Genomic DNA, 19,830 nt, shown 5'->3' with positions numbered 1-19,830 from the left:
CTCACAACAACAGAATAATAATTATGTGACATGATAGAAGTGTTGACTACATTGTAGTAGTAATTGTAGTAGTAATTACATTGCAAAATACTGATATCTACACACTGTTGTATTCTACTCTCAAAGCAATCACCAATCTATTTTCTTATAATTTGGATTAAATATGAAACTAAGAAAAAATTCATTGAACTTTAGTTTCAGCTCTGAGATGTAGAGACCTAAAAACAGCATTGCTTTCACTTATAACAAGAAAGTAGATAAACAAACTGCAATTTAACATTTTTCTTGATTCTATGAGAGAACTGAGGTTACATAGCAAAAAAATAATCCAAAATATGGAGAGAGACAGGAACCTGCAGGGAGAAACAAGATTGGAACAACTGTTTACCTAGGGAAGAAGAAACAAAACATCACAGAAACTGAAGAAGTTTCAGCTAGGAATCTAAAGAAATTGTTATGGTTGAGTGGGTTAACAAGTGAATGTGAAAACCTTACAGGTTTCAGATAGTAAATTCTTACCCTCTTTCTGGCTTTTCCTTCAGAAAATCTTCCAAGAGGATTAGAAAAAGTCTTACCAGAAGGAGGGAAGGAATCCAGGGAAAACTTTCTTTGTGATGCTGACTTGGGGAAGTAGCAGCAAATTATGTTGAAACTTTAGCCAGGACCATATGTTTATTGTCCTTAAGAATTAAGAGCTTTAATTTGCAGTGGTAGAGCCAAAACCCAAAACAAACAAACAACAATAAAATTGATAGCCTAGGTGTACTGGTGGTAACCTACTGCAGCTTGGAAAGAACAAGAGAGAAAAATAAAAAGTCCTACTCTAATGGAAGGGGCAGGACTATAAGCCAGCATTATATCTGGAAGAGGACAGGAACATTTATGAAGGCCATAACCCCAAGACTCAGGTTTACAGTGCCTGCCTAAAACTACGGCTTAATCAAAGAATCCCATTCTGGGGCACGTGGGTGGTACAGTTAGTTAAATGTCCAATTCTTGGTTTCAGGTCAGGTCATTATTTCAGGGTTGTAAGACTGAGCCCTGTGTCAGGCTTCTTCTCAATGCAGACATGGTGGGGATGTTAGAATTACCAAACTAGGAATTTAAATTATCAATGACTAATATTTTAAGGGTTCTAATGGATAAGGTAAACAGTAAGCAAGAAAAGATGGACAATGTAAGCAGAGAGATAAAAATTCTAAGAAAGAATCCAAAAGAAATGCTAGATTAAAAAAAAAAGCTAATAGGAAGAATGGCTTTAATGGGATTACTACTAGACTAGACAAACTGAGGAAAGAATCTTTGAGTTTGAGGATCTATCAGTAGGATGCATGACACTGAAAAGCAAAGAGAACAATGACTTTAAAAAAAAGGCATAATATCCAAGGATGGTGGGAAAACTATAAAAGATGTAACATATGCATAACAAGAATATCAGAAAGGGAAGAAAAAGAGAAAGGAACATAATAAATATGTGAAAAGAAAATGACTAATAATTTCCCCAAACCACAGATTCAGGAAGCTCAGAGAATAGCAAATAGGAGGTTAAGAGGTATAAGCTTCTAGTTATAAAATAAATGTCATTGGAATGCAGATAATAATACAATATATACAGTTAATATATGTATATTCAATATACAGTTAATAATATAATAACCTTGTATGGTGAGAGATGATAACTAGACTTTTCATGGGGATCATTTTAAAATGTATAAAAATATAAAATCACTATGATGTATACCTGAAACCAAAAGGGTATTATATTCCAATTGTACTTTAATAAAAAATAATAGCAACAGAATATACAGCAAAAAATTTTAAAAAACTATATATAGACACAATATTTTCAAATTACAAAAAAAAAAGAAAGAAAAAATACTGAAAGAAATGAAATGAAAAAAAGGCCTTACTTATAAGGCATAAAGACAAGAATTTCATATGATTTATCCAGAGAACCACAGAAGCAAGAAAATAATGGATTTAAAATGTTGAAAGAAAAATACACCAAACTAGAAATTTTTTCCCTGGAACATTTTCCTTTAAAAGTGAAGGAGAAATAAAACTTTCTCAAATAAAAATTGAAGGAATTTCTTGCCAGTAGAACTGTCTTCCAAGAAATGTTAAAAGAAGTCCCTTAGAAGGGGGGGAAAAAAAGTAATATAGGTCAGAAGTTGGATCTACATAAAGAAAGGAAAAGTATCAAAGAAAGAATAAATAGAGGTAAAAGAAAACTTTTCTTTTTCTTGTGCTTAATTGACCCCACAGATACCAGTTTATTCAAAATAATAGCAACAATGTACCGATTTATGTATGTTTAATATATATCCTACAAATGTACATATGCTTATACAAATGTGAAATGAATAACAACAATAATAGGAGAGAAAGCTGGAAAGAATCAGCATTACTTTACTATTATAAGATATTTACACTACCCAAGAAGTGGAATATTATTATTTGGAAATTATATTAGTTGTAAATATACATTGTATAGGGTAACCACTAAAAAAGATGTATAGCTAATATGCTAAGAAAGAAGAAAAAAAATTGAATCAGGAATCATGTACAATGCTCAGTACAATGCCTTAACCATAAAGGCATAAAAAGATTAGAATACAAAGTAGAATAAAGCTATTTTATAGATACAGACAAATGAATTTTAAAGTTTATATGGGGAGGCAAGAGACACAGAATAACCAAGAAAGTATTGAAGGAGAAGAACAAAGTTGGAAGACTGACACTAGTCAACCTCAAGAATTACTAAAGAGCTATAGTTATTCAGAAACTTTGATAGTGTCAGAAGAATAGACAAATAGATCAATGAAACAGAATAGAGACCAGGAATAGACAGACATAAATATATCATCAACCAACCTTTGACAGAGGAACAAAAGTACTGCAATGAAAAAAAGATAGTCTAACAAATGGTACTGAAACACCTGGACATCTATATGCAAAAAAAAAAAAAAAAAGCATTTACACATTTCACAAAAATTAACTCAAAATGGATCACAAAGATAAATGTAACATGCAAAACTTAAAATTTCTAGAAAATATTGGTACACCATGAAAGGTGTGTTTCACCATTAAAATTAAAACTTCAGGTCTACAGAAGATAATATAAAGACAAATAGAAGATAAGCCACATACAAGGAAAAATATTTGCAAAAGACACATCTTTTAGAGAACTACTGTCCAAAATATACAAAAAAACTCCTAAAACAACATTAAGAAAACAGCTTTAATTTTAAAAAATGGTCCTAAGGGTGCTTGGGTGGCTCAGTAGGTTAAGCTTCTGCCTTCGGCTCATGTCATGATCTCAGGGTCCTGGGATCAAGCCCTACATCAGGCTCTCTGCTCAGCAGGGAGCCTTCTCTCAACCGCCAACTCCCCACGGCCTGCCTCTCTACTTACTTGTGATCTCTCTCTCTGTCAAATAAATAAACAAAATATTTAAATATTAAATAATTTAATACTAAATTATATTAATTTAATATTAAATAATAAGATATTTAAATATTAAAATAATTTAAAAATAAATAAATATTAAAAATGGTCTTAAAAATGGTCTAATAATCTTGACATACACCTAACCAAAAAAGAAATAGATATGGCAAATAAGAATTCGAAAACATGCTCCATATAAGTCATCAGGAAATACAAATAAAACAACACTGAGGGGTTCCTTGGTGGCTCAGTCAGTTAAGCATCTGACTCTTGGTTTCAGCTCAGGTCATAATCTCAGGCTTCTGGGATCCAACCCCAGGTTGGACTCAGGCTCAGTGTAGAGTCTGCTTAAAATTTTCTCTCTCCCTCTCCCTCTGCCCCTCCCTACTGTGCACTCTCTTTCTCTCTTTCTTTCTTTCTATAATAAATAAATAATTCTTTAAAAAAAATAAAATAATGAGATACTTCTACATACCTACTAGAATAGCCAAAATCAGAAACACTGACAAAACCAAATGCTGGCAAGGAAGGGGCAGAACAGTAACTCTCATATATTGCTGGTCAGAATGCAAAATGGTATAGCTACTTTGTAATACAGTAGACACACTTATAACACACCATCCGGCACTTGTACTATTTAGTATTTATTCAAAGAAGTTGAAAACTGTGTCTGTACATGGGCATTTATAGAAGCTTTTTCATAATATCAATGTTTGGAAGCAACCAAGTTGTCCTTCTGAAATTGAATGAATGAATAACCTGTGATACAGCTAGACAATGAAATATTATCCAGTACCAAAAAGAAATGAGATATCAAGCCATGAAAAGACATGTAGGAAACATAAATATATACTATTAAGAGAAAGAAACTAGGGGCACCTGGGTGGCTCAGTGGGTTAAGCCGCTGCCTTCGGCTCAGGTCATGATCTCAGGGTCCTGGGATTGAGTCCCACATCGGGCTCTCTGCTCAGCAGAGAGCCTGCTTCCCTTCCTCTCTCTCTGCCTGCCTCTCTATGGTTTCTCTGTCAAATAAATAAAATCTTAAAAAAAAAAAAAAAAAAAAAGAGAAAGAAACTAATCTGAAAAGGCTCTATACCGTATGATTCCAACTCTATGACATTCTGGAAAAGGGAAAACTATGGAAAAAAATAAAAAGATTGATGGTTACTAGGGTTGAGGGAGGAGGAAATGAATAGGTAGAGAACAGAGGATTTTTAGGGTAATAAAATATATGATTTATAATGATAGATATATGTCATTAAATGTTTATCCAAACCCACAGCATTCACAATGCCAAGAGTGGGCCTTAAGGTAAACTCTGGACTTTGAGTGATTAAGATGTGTCAATGTAGGTTCATACTTAGTTTTTAACAAAATGTACCAATCTGGTGAGCGATGTTGGTAATAGGAAGACTATCCCATTATCTAGCTATGCCCTTATGAGGTATATGGGATATCTCTGTACTTTCCTCTCAGTATTGTAAATATTGTAAAACTGCTTTAAAAAGTAAGGTCATTTTAAGTAAAAATAAACAAAAAGGAAAGGAAAAGAAAGGAAAGGAAAGAAAAGGAAAGGAAAAGAAAGAAAAGAGAAAAGAGAACAACTAATTTTTTGACCGAGGTACAAAAGCAATTTGATAGAGAAAGGATAATCTTTTCAATAAATGATGTAAACCAACTAAATGTTCATATACAAAATAATGAACCTCAGTATATGCCTCACACCTTAAACAAATGTTAACTTAAAATAGATCATTAGCCCCCAATGTAAAACGTAAAACTATACAATTTCTAGAAGAAAACAGGAGAAAATCGGCATGACATTGGATTTGGTGATTAGTCTTTAGATATGACAGCAAAAGCATAATGCATAAAGCAATTAATAGATTGGGTTTCACTAAGTTAAATAATTTGCTCTGCAAAATAAACTGGTAAGAGAATAAAAATGCAAATCACAGACTGGGATAATATATTTGCCAGTCACCTGTCTCATAAAGGACTTATATAATACATACATACATACCTACATACACACACGCACATACTCAATTAAAAAAAATCACTGGAAAAAAATTGGCAATAATCTAAACAAACACTCCTGCACAAGATATACAAATGGAAAATAAGCCTTTGAAAAAATGCTCAACATTATTAGTCATTAAAGAAACGCAAAATAAAACCAAAGTGACATAAAACAGCATATCTTGTAGAATAACTTTAAAGAAAATAAAACTATCAATATGCAATGTGGGAGGAAAGGCAGCACAGAGCATCAGGAATTTTCCTTCATTGCTATTGGGAATGCAAAATGGTACAGGCACTTTGGAAACAGGTTCACAATTTCTTAAAATGTTAATCATATATTTATAAAACAATCCAGCCATCCCACTCCTAGATATTTACCCAAGAAAATTGAAATTTTCTGTTCATACAAAACCTGTATGTGAATGTTTGTAGCAGTTGTATTGATAATGGCCAAAGCCTGGGAATAACAAGATATCTTTCAACATGTGAACAAATAAACCAACTGTTACACATTCATAAAATGAATTACTACTCAGATCTAAGAAAATTCTCTATTGGTTCACACAACAAAAATTAACCTTAAATGTACGTTACTATTTGAAAGAAGCCAAACCCCAAGGCTACATTTTGTATCATTCTCTTCATACAGCATTCTGGAAATAGCAAAACAATAGTGATAGAAGACTGGTTATTGATTGTCAGAGATTTACATTGTGTAGCTGGGTAAAGGGGGCCACATCAAAAATTTTTTAGAAGTTGGAACTGCTCTTTATGATACCTCACTGCTGGATACATGACTCTATGCATTTTCAGAGCCAATAGAACAATATAACACAAAGCATGAACTTTATGCATACTATAAGGAAAAATCAAACAGGATATCAATCACAGTATGGAATGTAAACTGTGACAATGGAATCTAATTTCATTACAAATGTATCCATTGGGTATATGAAGGTGAGGGTGAAGGGGCTAACCTAAGTAACTTTCAAAAACAGTGTTTTGACTAGATAAAGACTGAAGCCTAAACAAATAAAACTATATAATAACATTATACTCTAATTTACAAATGTGTTACTCATAGAGGTTCATTGAGCAATTCTGAAATTGATTTACATGTATACTAGGTTGAATAAATAGGTATATAAATTAAAGATAATGAGAATTAAGTTTCTCACTGTCAGAAAAATAAGTTATATAAATACATATACAAGCAAGGTAGACGGTATGAATGAAGACTGTGATAATGGATTAGAGTGGAATATATCATCATGAACTCATATTTATCTTAATATATATCAGATAAATAGATATACAAATATAGATATGTGTGGACACATAGATTAGAATGTATATACATGTTTCTTAGTTTGTCTAATGAGAGGGCCTAAAACCCAAGTGAAATGAGTACATTTTGTACCAAGATATTGGATTCTAAATTCTAATCTCCAGTAAAAGGATCAGTGCGTGTTCTTTTGAGCAATAGCTGATTCTAGAACTGTAAATAGGAAAATATAAGATAAACCTAGCATCTTGCAGTGCCAAGAAGGAAGTGTTGAAAACAAATAAACAAAAGGATTTCAAAAGGATACAGCAACCAACCTGAAATGGCTTCCAATGTTGAAAGCTGGGATATTTGGTCAGCAAAATAAATCATTATATTATTGGATTATAATACAAAGAATAAGATAAATATCCATACGTATATATTTATATAAATACATCACTAAAAAATAAGTAGATGAAAAAGGGACAAATCTTCCTTATAGATGAATTCTAAATAATTCATGGATTCCAAATAAAAAATGAGGGAAATAGATCACCATTAAAATACCACAATAATAATTGCTACAGGCAAGGTCCACTTTTGACTGATATAATTAGCAGGCAAACTTTGAGGAAAAATAAAATAGTTCTATAACCTCAAAGTATCCTCCTGCAAATATTTCTTAATTACTATGGTTGTTTAACTTATGTCCATAAAGTCTTTGATATTTTTTGCTCCAGGAGATGGAGCTTAATTCCCCTTTCTCTGAATGTGGGATAGAATGAGTGGTTTGCTTATAACAAAAGGAGGAAAAAAAATAGTAACTTCACAGTGGAGAAATCCAGCAGACATCACCTTAAGTATGTCACCAAGGTTAAAATGACCAGCAATAAGCCACATTGCTATTACATACGATGAGTTGAGAAGGGCGTTTCCCTACTGTATTTATCTTCCCTCAAATCTTATCCCAGTTTAATTAGAAGGAAATATAAAACAAACCCAAATTGAGGGACCTTCCACAAAAATACCTGAACAGTTTAAAAAGTAGCAATGTTATGAAGAACAACTAAGGACAGAAAATTTCACAGGCTGAAGGAAGCTAAAAGTAAAGTGATGATTAAATGCAACATGGTAGAGTAGGTTGTACACTGAGTCATCAAAAGGACATTAGGGGGAAACTACTGGATCTGAATAAAGTATATAATTCAGTTAATATTTTTCTGACATTGTTTTCCAATTTTGATTAATTTACATAGCTGTATGAAAAGAAAGCTGTGAAATATAGGAACTCTCTATGCAATCTTTTTTAAAACTTCTATAAGCCTAAAATTATTTCAAAATAAAAAGTTAAAAAATAGGGCGCCTGGGTGGCTCAGTGGGTTAAGCCGCTGCCTTCGGCTCAGGTCATGATCTCAGGGTCCTGGGATCGAGTCCCACATCGGGCTCTCTGCTCAGCAGCGAGCCTGCTTCCCTCTCTCTCTGTCTGCCTCTCTGTCTACTTGTGATCTCTCTCTGTCAAATAAATAAATAAAATCTTTAAAAAAAAAAAAAAGTTAAAAAATAAGTCATTGGTTCTTACATAGATTCCAAACATATGCCCAGGGCTGATTCATACTTAGTTGTTTTGGACAACTCTAAATTGACAAATCTATTAAGACACATATGGGCTATTAATTTTTCTTCTATATTATATGCCACTGATAGTGTGTAATGACAAAGAATGCCATTTGAGAGAGGAATTCTGCCAACTGCTAATTCTGTTTTCTTTCTGAGCATATTATTTGTCTGGTTTTCTAAGACACTTGGCAGTAGAATGTCATGTCTATTAATGCTATATGTGGAGTGCAACTTTGAATGATTCTTCCATACTTGATCTTTCTTCTGAACTTACTGACAAAATTCTTCCTTTAACTAGAAAATACTCATTTGTAGCTTGGGAAAAATAAAAGAATTTGATTAGTTACCAAAGATTACAATATTTAATTTGAAAGTACCTGGTAATATGTGATGATGTAGAACTATTTGGGGGAAGTTTTATATAAGAAAATAAACTCTGTAACAAACTAATCACTGTTCCAATGAAACCACATAGAGAAATTTCTCTGGTTTTTGTACACATATATTAAACTTTCTGATTCACTTAATTAGCACAGATTTCCATTATATATCCATAATGCAGCCCTGTTCACTATGATTACAACTTGATTCTGAGATCTGGTATTATGTTGCTATTTTCACTTCTTCAGCAAGTAATTTTTAAGCCATAGATACATCATTGTGAATTAGTGATTTTATTAATTTTCTATTGCTCTGTAACAGATAATGACCACTTCAAGGGCTTTAAAAAAGACATGCTCCTGGGGCGCCTGGGTGGCTCAGTGGATTAAGCCGCTGCCTTCAGCTCAGGTCATGATCTCAGGGTCCTGGGATCGAGCCCCGCATCAGGCTCTCTGCTCCACAGGGAGCCTGCTTCCTCCTCTCTCTCTGCCTGCCTCTCTGCCTGCTTGTGATCTCTCTCTCCGTCAAATAAATAAATAAAATCTTTAAAAAAAAAAAAAAAAGACATGCTCCTTATTTCACAATTTCTGTAGGTCAGGAGTCTAGACATCACTTGACCAAGTCCTCTATTCAGGATTCCACAAAGCTTTAATCAAAGTATTAGCTGGGCTGCATTCTCATCTAGAAGCAAGACTGGGAAATAATCCATTTCCACTGCTCACTCAAATTGTTGACACAATTTATTTTCTTGTTACTCTATGACTCAGGGCTTTAGCTTTCCATCGCCTAGAAACTGCCTTTTGTTTTCAGAGGTTACCCACAGTCCCCAGAGGTTTCCCAAAGTACCTTGCCATATGGGATTCTTCCCATGGTTGTTCCATCAGGCCTGCAGGTGGAATTTTTATTTACCATTTATTGAAGATAGTGTCTTATATAAAGTCACTTAATCATGAAAGTGACATCCTATCACCTTGCTATGTTCTGTTAGACCCAAGTGGTGGGCTTCATCCACTCCCAAAGGAAGTGATTACATGGTGACATGCCTACTAAGACGTAAGGATCATTGGGGATCATCATAGGGTCTATCTACCATGGCAGTGTAATATAATACATAAATATCATAAAATGGAAATTAAATAAATAAAGCCAAAACACAAATCATAGGAAATTATGTTCACTGAGAATTTTTGTGCTCTATCAACTGAATACTAGGTGAAAAATATTTGTAAAACAGCACCAAATTTTACAGATTTTATGATTAATAATAATAAAATGGTAATGTATGTAAAATTATAATTAAATCTACATATCATATGTACCCATGAAAATTTACTTTTCTCTGAAAGTACTAAAATGCCTACCAGCCATTGAACAGATCACCTGAGACCACCAATATGGAGCGGACTCTTCTTTAAGAAACACTGCCTGGAGTATAGATCTATTAGACAATAGCCCATGTTATCTCATCAAGATAAAGATATGGATTTGGGGCATTTTCCTCACTCTGATTATAAAGTGATGCTTTGATTTTTTTTTCTTCTCAATAAATTCTTCCTTGGTTAATATTTCAGAGAATTAAAAAAAAAAAAAGTGGTAAAACTGTTACAACCTGCAACTTCTCCTTGTCTTCTGGGGAGATACTTTCTGTGCAAAGGTGAATGCATAGCAGTTTTTGATACATTACTATGCTGGAGCTCCAGCTAAGTTGTGAAAATGTAGAAGGTTGAGTAAGACAAGGTCCCAGATTTTCTGGCTATTTAAGCAGACATTATTAAAATGTGCCATGGCAACTCTTTATGTAAAAGATGGGCAAGAAGTGATCTCAGAAAGGAAAACAAAGTTAATCACTTATTTTGAAATTGGTTTGTGATAGATTATTTAGCTCAATTACTAGGAGCAAATATCATTGTTTAAGCACAATTGAAATAAAGAAAGGAATATATTAAACTTGTAGGTCTTTTCCTAAAGACCTATTGTTTTCTGTGTTAACTGGCCTATTCCAAATACAGTCATTCAGTCAGCAGCAGTGCACTGCATTGTCTTTAGTTATTTCTTTTTCCTGGCCTAGAAGCCTAAGTGTGCTATTAAACTATATAAGGAAATAGATATGAAAGGCATTAAAAATATAAATGGAGCATTTCAAATATGGCACTATAATGGGAAAGTGATATGTCTCTTTTACAGGCCTAGATGAAGCACAAAAGAAGATGAATATAGCCACAGATTTATGGAATGTTGCAGGAAGCTCCTTTGTAAGTTTTTAACATACAGGTTTTCATCTGCTTTGAACTAACTATCACTTCAGGGGGTGGGACTAATACATAACACACTATTTCATTGTTGTAGCTCAACTTTTAAATAGCATAAAAGTGTATTCCTCTGAAATATTTGCTTTATTTGCTGTGTGTCCATAACATTATCAAGACATTGATAACTTAGCTAGATATGCTTAAATCACATCATATAAAGACCTCTTTATTTATGTAACTACTTTTGCTTAAATTCAATAGCTATATACAATAAATCTCATCTAACTGTGGCAGAAAATAGAAAAATTATATATTAATGCTGTATAATGGGTTTAAAGTTAAACACATTTTACAAAGCCATAGGTCTCATTGTTGTGAAGCAAACTTTCCCTTTAGCAATATTTTTCTGTGATTAAGTTAGAGATCAAATAAACTTCTTACTCAGTATATGCCCAATAGCAATATAAAATTCAATATCAGCTGCATTAGTCTATAGACTTATGCCATAATACATGCAAAATGAATACAAAGTAAACAGATAAACCTAATACAATATGTAAAACACACAAAATTTATCATTTACCAATATGAACAAAGAGGGCAAAATAAACAGAACAGAATTTGTGGTGGCAATAAAATATAGCAAAAACATAAGTCTGCAACTTTATAATTTCAATAAGCATTTTAGATGGGCTTTGTTAAGGCATGGGTGCTATGAAATGGGAAGTATGAATTGTAGAATCACCTCTATTAATAGGCATTGCTACTGTGGGCTTGCTTTCACATCCATGTATAATTTTTTCTTTCTTCAGAAAAAGCTAAAATTATTTCATTCAAATAAAATCAAAGCATGAGTTCAACAACTAAAACTACAGCTGGCTAACATTTATCTTATGGTAGAATAAAGTGTGTGCAGTATTTATAGATTTGAAACTGACCAATTAGCCTCTGAAAAATGGACTCTCCTGCCATGTTAGATACCATCATTACCATTGTCAAACAATATGCACTAAATATTGGTTGAGACAATGTGATGGGGTGCAAGCAACTGTAAACAATTTGAGTGTTATCTAGTATTAGTGTTCCAGTGGAGTCAGCACTGTGTTTAGAACACTACTGATTTTATACAATTTACTGAACTATATACATGCTTATGTTACAGCCATTAAATTAGGCTTTCTAAGAGTTTTATTTTCCTTGAATCTTCTGAAGTTGGATAAGGGTGGGATTAGCTACATAGACAAAAATCAAATACACTTGAAAAAAAAATTGTTCTACTCTCAGAATGTATTTAGTCAAAATTCATTTTGAGAATTGCCAAGTTGAAGCATGCATTTCTAAAACTCCTATTTCCTCCCCTTCTTTGGCAAATTAGACTGAGATGAGTAAATACATCTCTGAACATTGTGTGCTTTTTATCCCTTTCTATAGCTTTCTACTCCTTCTCATCTATATACACAGAGATTCTTTTCCAGTTTTAACAACAAGAGTTGATTTCAATAAAGTTTACTTTTAATTTTTCTGTGAAGAACAGTGTCCATTAACTCTATTTACTTTTGTCCTTTTTCTTCTAACTAGGCTTGGTTTATCTCTGTAGGAAACACGTATTAACCACATTTCCCATACTTAGCAGCATGATTCTCAGATAAGCCATTAGAAGTATATGCTGGATTACTTACTTGAGCAAATTTAAGTTATACAACTTGAAAATTAAGAAAATATTTTCCAGTTTTCAAAATCACAGCATGAAAAATAAATCCTCCATTTCAGAACTTTTCATAAAATGGTAGACGTCTATTTGTCCTGGGATAAACTGCCATTTACCTTCCTGGACACATTTGGTAGAGAAATCATCTAGCAAACTCTGTGCTGGGAAATTTGCTAGATGGTATGCATGTACTTGAGAGATACTCTTTTGCTCCATCAAAGAGCATGCTTCCTATTAGAAGAGACAGAAGCATTCATAGTGTTTTACACACTAACACTGAAATAAGCATAGGATACATAGAGCAGACAGGAATACTACCCCAAATCAGATGGGGAAGGCAGAACCAGAAAGAAATAACTGAATGGGACACTATCTGAGATTTTTTTTTTTTTTGGCATTATCAAAGGAAAATGATACACTGAGTGTTAGCTACAAACTTCTACCTTCATAACAAATCATTGAGTTAAAAAATGATATAGCAAGTTTAATTAATGCAGATCCATACTCAGATGTGACCATAAAAACTGGGAAATCCAAGCTTTTAAAGCATAGGAAGCTTAAGAAAGACCTTTGGCAGGTACTCAACTAGGCATAGAAAAGGGCCAAAGACAATTAACTTGGAGTTGAGAATTTTAAGCACCTCTTTTACTTTCCCTCTTTTAGTCATCTATTGTCCAGGGTCTGGGTATATAACATGGAAGGGTTCTTAAATGGGCCAAAGGTGAAAAGCATCTTTGCCATCTTTGCTATTAAGTGTGAGCATTCATAAATTCATATTTTTCAGACTAGAACTCTCCAAATGGTAGTGGTATTAGGGAACATTGCTGAATAGTTACACAAAAGGTCATAGTCATGAATCAGAAGCACTGGCAGCCCTTCCTAATTCTGCAACACAATAGATGTCCACCCTACCTGATAATAGGAATACAGCAATAACAGTAAGAGGAAGCAGGCAAAGCAGAGTAGATACATGGGAAGATTGAGAAGAGTGGTCAGAATATACCAATAGGTACAGAATAGTTGGCTAGTTTCTGTCCATTACTCATGGACCAAACCATGTAGTTCCAGTAGCTGGGAGAAAAAGTGATTCTCCCTGTGTGAGTACAATGCCTGAAATTAAAAAAAAAAAAAAAAAATGGGGTGTCTGGTTGGCTCAATGGGTTAAGCCTCTGCCTTTGACTCAGGTCGTGATCTCAAGGTCCTGGGATTGAGCCTCACGTTGGGCTCTCTGCTCAGCAGGGAGCCTTCTTCCCCCCCACCCCCACCTGCCTCTCTGTCTACTTGTGATCTCTGTCAAATAAATAAAATCTTAAAAAACAAACAAACAAACAAACAAACAAACAAAAAAACCAGACCAACAAAAACTGAACAGAATATTCTGGAGTGTGGATAAGGAGGTTATTCTAGAATAGTGAGTGGATTAACCTTGAATACTAGTAGTAGAAGTATTCTTGGAATAGAAAAAGATATTCTTCCTATGGATTAACTCAACCAGAGAAGTACAATCAATACACTGTTTTGTGCTTTACCCAGAGATGGCTAATATTTTATAAAAGAATAGCAGAAAATCAATAATACAAGAAATCAAAAGAAGAAAATATGGTTCCTATAATTGATATTTCAATGGAAAATTTTCAACAGGAAAATAAGGTATGATAAATTAATTAAAATTCAAGGGAAAGTCCTAACACATAATTAATTACAATTCTCTGTAGATTAACCTTGATGATTAAAGATAAATACTCTCAAGTAGAATTCAAGAAAAAACATGATCTGGCCATATGTTATTTTTAGAAGAAACACTTTAATACAAACACAAAAGGGAGGAAAGTGAAGGAATGGAAAATAAAACAAATAAATACAAATTGGAAGAAAAGAGAACATTTTAAATATCTAAAATAATAAAAATTGTGTACTCAAAAAAGGCTTAAAAAAAAGCTTCTAGTAAAACTAATTAAGAAAAACAGGACAAAATAGGAAATTCAGAATAAAAACTACAACCACAGACACAGAAGTTTTTTAAAGTATAAAACAATTATATGAACAAATAATGCAGATTTTGAAAATATTTTAAAAATTGGCATGTTTGGAAAGGCATACAATGCTAAAATATGTCATTAAATGGTTATCAGAGAGAACAACATGAATAAATGCAGAAAGGACACCAAATCATTATAAAGTGGTTTAGTAGAAAGAAACACCTTTACTGGAAGAAAATAGGGAACCTTAGGTAGTCTTAAAGCAATGGAATAAAATGACCAAAACTAATTTTAGGAGGATTGAGAAGCTGCAAATTTTAAGGTGACCACTGTTCTAGTTTGCCAGAGTGAAGGATTTCCTAGGATGCATGCTAAAATTAGGAAAGTTTTTAGTGAATTGAGCCAAGTTGATCACCCTAGCTGTGATTTTAAAAGTGAACAAACAGCAACCAGTTGTGAAACCAATGATTAGAAAAACAAAAACAAAAAAAGAAACAAACCAAAAACAAACAAACAAACCCAGTCACATGACACAATTCTGCGGAAATATCTAGTATTTATATTACCAACAGGAGTAAATTTAAAAAAAACAAACAAACACATTTTTGGACTATAAAACACATCTTACTATCTATGTATGAGAAGAGGAGAGAGAACACCAAACAATGTAGTATGGTATCACTATCCAACTAATGTACCGAATTCCAGAGCATGGAGCTATTCTGACCGGATAAAAGTCAGTCATTCCTCAAAACAACATTCTAAGGCTAACAAAAAGAGCTCTGTCAGCTCTTTCTGTCCATCACCTGCAGTTCTCTTCCTTCTTCCATTCAGAAAGTATAATTGTCATTAGTCATAAAGTGATTTTTTAGAATCATGAGGTAGGGCTGTGTTGTTCTTGAGGATGCTGTGTAAAAAACTGTTTTATGAAAGTCAAGCTGGGTGTTGGGACCTTTGCATTTCAGAGACTGCATTCATCCTTTCAGTATACTTTATAGATGAGACAGAGAACATGAAAGAGAGATTACTCAGCTCAGATCTTAAAACATACCTGAGTGTTCACAAATCATGATTATTCTTGAATTTGAGTGAGAGGAGGTAGCAGACGCAGGTGGACAATGATGGAGGCAACACAAACCTCACATGCAAACACTGCACCTATAAATATCTGTCCCAATTTGAAGATGAAAAAAAAGAAAAATGGTATCCATGAAGGAGGAAAAAAATCACGGCAATAGAGATAAAAAGAATATTATACGGAAGTTTCAGCGTAAGGGTGTATTTCTGAAAACAATATTTTATTAAAAAAGTGAAATTTAATAAAACACCAGTTCATTATCCTGGAGGGTGGGGTGGAAAAGAAGAACTTAGAAAGAGTAACTTCTACAAAAAGGCATAGTTGGATATGAAGATAGTATTAAAATAAAGGTGCAAAGGAAGACTATAGAAAATAGGAACTCTTTCAAGGAACTCAAAGTGAAATACCAAGATTTAATGCATGTGTATTTTTTTAAAGATTTCATTTATTTATTTGGTAGAGAGAAAGAGATCACAAGTAGGCAGAGTCAGTCAGAGAGAGAGGGGGAAGCAGGCTCTCTGCTGAGCAGAGAGCCAGATGGGGAACTCAATCCCAAGACCCTGAGATCATGACCTGAGCTGAAGGCAGAGGCTTAACCCACTGAGCCACCCAGGCACCCAATGTATATGTATTTTAATGTAATATACATTTTACATATAAGACGTAGATAAGGATTAGAGAGACTATTAGAAAACTGATGATCAGGAAACACAACAATCTCTATTAAAATTGAAGGGGAAGAAAAAACAAAACAAGAAAGAAAGAAACTAAAATTCTAAGAATAAAGGTGATAAATAAGAAAAATGAATATAAATCCAATCTAAGATGATAGATTGAAGAGGAAGAAAAAAGAACAACAGAAGTAAAATCAATTATATCAAATATAATGATAATGAGGAAGAGGTCAAGAAAAAGGATGAAGGTAATGGTAAAAAACAATAGCAACATGCTTGTGGGAAAACAAATTCTAAATGCAGGCGAAAGTATTTGATACCCAGAAAATTTAACACTTATACAACTATCTAAAAAAGCTAAGTAAAGATTCTAATTCTCTAGTACTAGTCATGATTCTTTAAAATATATAAAAGTAGTGTGGTTTTATTATTTAAAAATCTGGGAGGAGGCAAGATGGCAGAGAAGTAGCAGGCTGAGACTACATCAGGTAGCAGGAGATCAGCTTGATAGCTTATCTAAACATTGCAAACACCTACAAATCCAACGGGAGAGCGAAGAGAAGAAGAACAGCAACTCTAGAAACAGAAAATCAACCACTTTCTGAAAGGTAGGACTGGCGGAGAAGTGAATCTAAAACGACAGGAAGATAGACTGCGGGGGGAGGGGCCGGCTCCCGGCAAGCGGCGGAGGAACGGAGCACAAAATCAGGACATTTAAAAGTCTGTTCCACTGAGGGACATTGCTCCAGAGGCTAAACCAGGGTGAAGCCCACGCGGGGTCAGCGTGGCCCCAGGTCCCACAGGGTCACAGAAGGATCGGGGGTGTCGGAGTGTCGCAGAGCTCGCGGGTATTAGAACGGAGAACCCGGCTACAGAGACAGAGCCGAGGACTGAACTCTCAGCTCGGGGTTACCTTGAACTGGTCGCGGGCTGGGTGAGCTCGGAGCGTGGCTGGAGTCTGGGGACACGGGAGTGATTGGGTGCTGTCCTCTGGGGGCGCACTGAGGAGTGGGGCCCCAGGCTCTCGGCTCCTCCCAGCTGGAGACTAGGAGGCTGCCATTTACATTCCCGTCCTCCAGGAAGTCTACAGAAAGCTTTCAGGGAACAGAAGCTCCCAAAAGCGAACCACAGCAGATTACTTAGTCCGGCCCCCGGTAAGGGCGGTGCAATCCCGCCTCGGGCAAAGACACTTGAGAGTCACTACAACAGGCCCCTCCCCCAGAAGATCAACAAAATATCCAGCCAGGACAAAGTTCATCTATCAAGGAAAGCAGGTTCAATTCCTAAGACGGCAGCGCAATTCCAGAGGAGGAGAAAGCAAAGCACGGAACTCATGGCTTTCTCCCCATGATTCTTTAGTCTTGCGGCTAATCCAATTTTTTTTTCTTTTTTCAATTTTTTTTCTTTTTTTCTTTTTTCTTCTTCTGCTAAATTTTTTAAAACTTTTACCCTTTTCTTTTTTAACGTTTTTTTGACTAGTTTATCTAAATATATATATTTTTTCTTTCTTTTTTATATTTTTTATTTGTTTTATTTTTTAAATTTTTTTCTTTTTTTTTCTGAACCTCTTTTTATCCCCTTTCTCCCCCCCACAATTTGGGGTCTCTTCTGATTTGGTTACAGTGCATTTTTCTGGGGTCTTTGCCACCCTTTTAGTATTTTATTTGATCCTTCATATCCTCTTAGCTGGACAAAATGACAAGGCGGAAAAAATCACCACAAACAAAAGAACAAGAGGCAGTACCGAAGGCTAGGGACCTAATCAACACAGACATTGGTAATATGTCAGATCAAGAGTTCAGAATGACGATTCTGAACGTTCTAGCCGGGCTCGAAAAAGGCATGGAAGATATTAGAGAAACCCTCTCTGGAGATATAAAAGCCCTTTCTGGAGAAATTAAAGAACTAAAATCTAACCAAGTAGAAATCAAAAAAGCTATTAATGAGGTGCAATCAAAAATGGAGGCTCTCACTGCTAGGATAAATGAGGCAGAAGAAAGAATTAGTGATATAGAAGACCAAATGACAGAGAATAAAGAAGCCAAGCAAAAGAGGGACAAATAGCTATTGGACCATGAGGGGAGAATTCGAGAGATAAGTGACACCATAAGACGAAACAAAATTAGAATAATTGGGATTCCAGAAGAAGAAGAAAGAGAGAGGGGAGCAGAAGGTCTATTGGAGAGAATTATTGGAGAGAATTTCCCTAATATGGCAAAGGGAACAAGCATCAAAATCCAGGAGATGCAGAGAACCCCCCTCAAAGTCAACAAGAATAGGTCCACACCCCGTCACCTAATAGTAAAATTTACAAGTCTTAGTGACAAAGAGAAAATCCTGAAAGCAGCCCGGGAAAAGAAGTCTATAACATACAATGGTAAAAAATATTAGATTGGCAGCAGACTTATCCACAGAGACCTGGCAGGCCAGAAAGAGCTGGCATGATATATTCAGAGCCCTAAATGAGAAAAACATGCAGCCAAGAATACTCTATCCAGTTAGGCTATCATTGAAAATAGAAGGAGAGATAAAAAGCTTCCAGGACAAACAAAAACTGAAAGAATTTGCAAATAGCAAACCAGCTCTACAGGAAATATTGAAAGGGGTCCTCGAAGCAAAGAGAGAGCCTAAAAGTAGTAGATCAGAAAGGTACAGAGACAATATACAGTAACAGTCACCTTACAGGCTAATAATAGCACTAAATTCATATCTCTCAATAGTTACCCTGAATGTTAATGGGCTAAATGCCCCAATCAAAAGACACAGGGTATCAGAATGGATAAAAAAACAAAACCCATCAGTATGTTACCTACAAGAAACTCATTTTAGACGCGAAGACACCTCCAGATTTAAAGTGAGGGGTGGAAAACAATTTACCATGCCAATGGGCATCAGAAGAAAGCTGGGGTGGCAATCCTTATATCAGATCAGTTAGATTTTAAGCCAAAGATGATAATAAGAGATGAGGAAGGACACTATATCCTACTCAAAGGGTCTGTCCAACAAGAAGATCTAACAATTTTAAATATCTATGCCCCTAACGTGGGAGCAGCCAACTATATCAACCAATTAATAACAAAATCAAAGAAACACATCAATAATAATACATAATAGTAGGGGACTTTAACACTCCCCTCACTGAAATGGACAGATCATCCAAGCCAAAGATCAACAAGGAAATAAAGGCCTTAAATGACACACTGGACCAGATGGACATCACAGATATATTCAGAACATTTCATCCCAAAGCAAAGAATACACATTCTTCTCTAGTGCACATGGAACCTTCTCCAGAATAGATCACATCCTGGGGCACAAATCAGGTCTCAACCGGTATCAAAAGATTAGGATCATTCCCTGCATATTTTCAGACCACAATGCTCTGAAGCTGGAACTCAATCACAA

Source organism: Meles meles, chromosome 1 (genome assembly GCF_922984935.1).
Source record: "Meles meles chromosome 1, mMelMel3.1 paternal haplotype, whole genome shotgun sequence".
In the NCBI taxonomy this organism is placed as follows: domain Eukaryota; kingdom Metazoa; phylum Chordata; class Mammalia; order Carnivora; family Mustelidae; genus Meles; species Meles meles.
The sequence above is the reverse complement of the archived record's forward strand: the minus strand, read 5'-3'. Positions refer to the sequence as shown.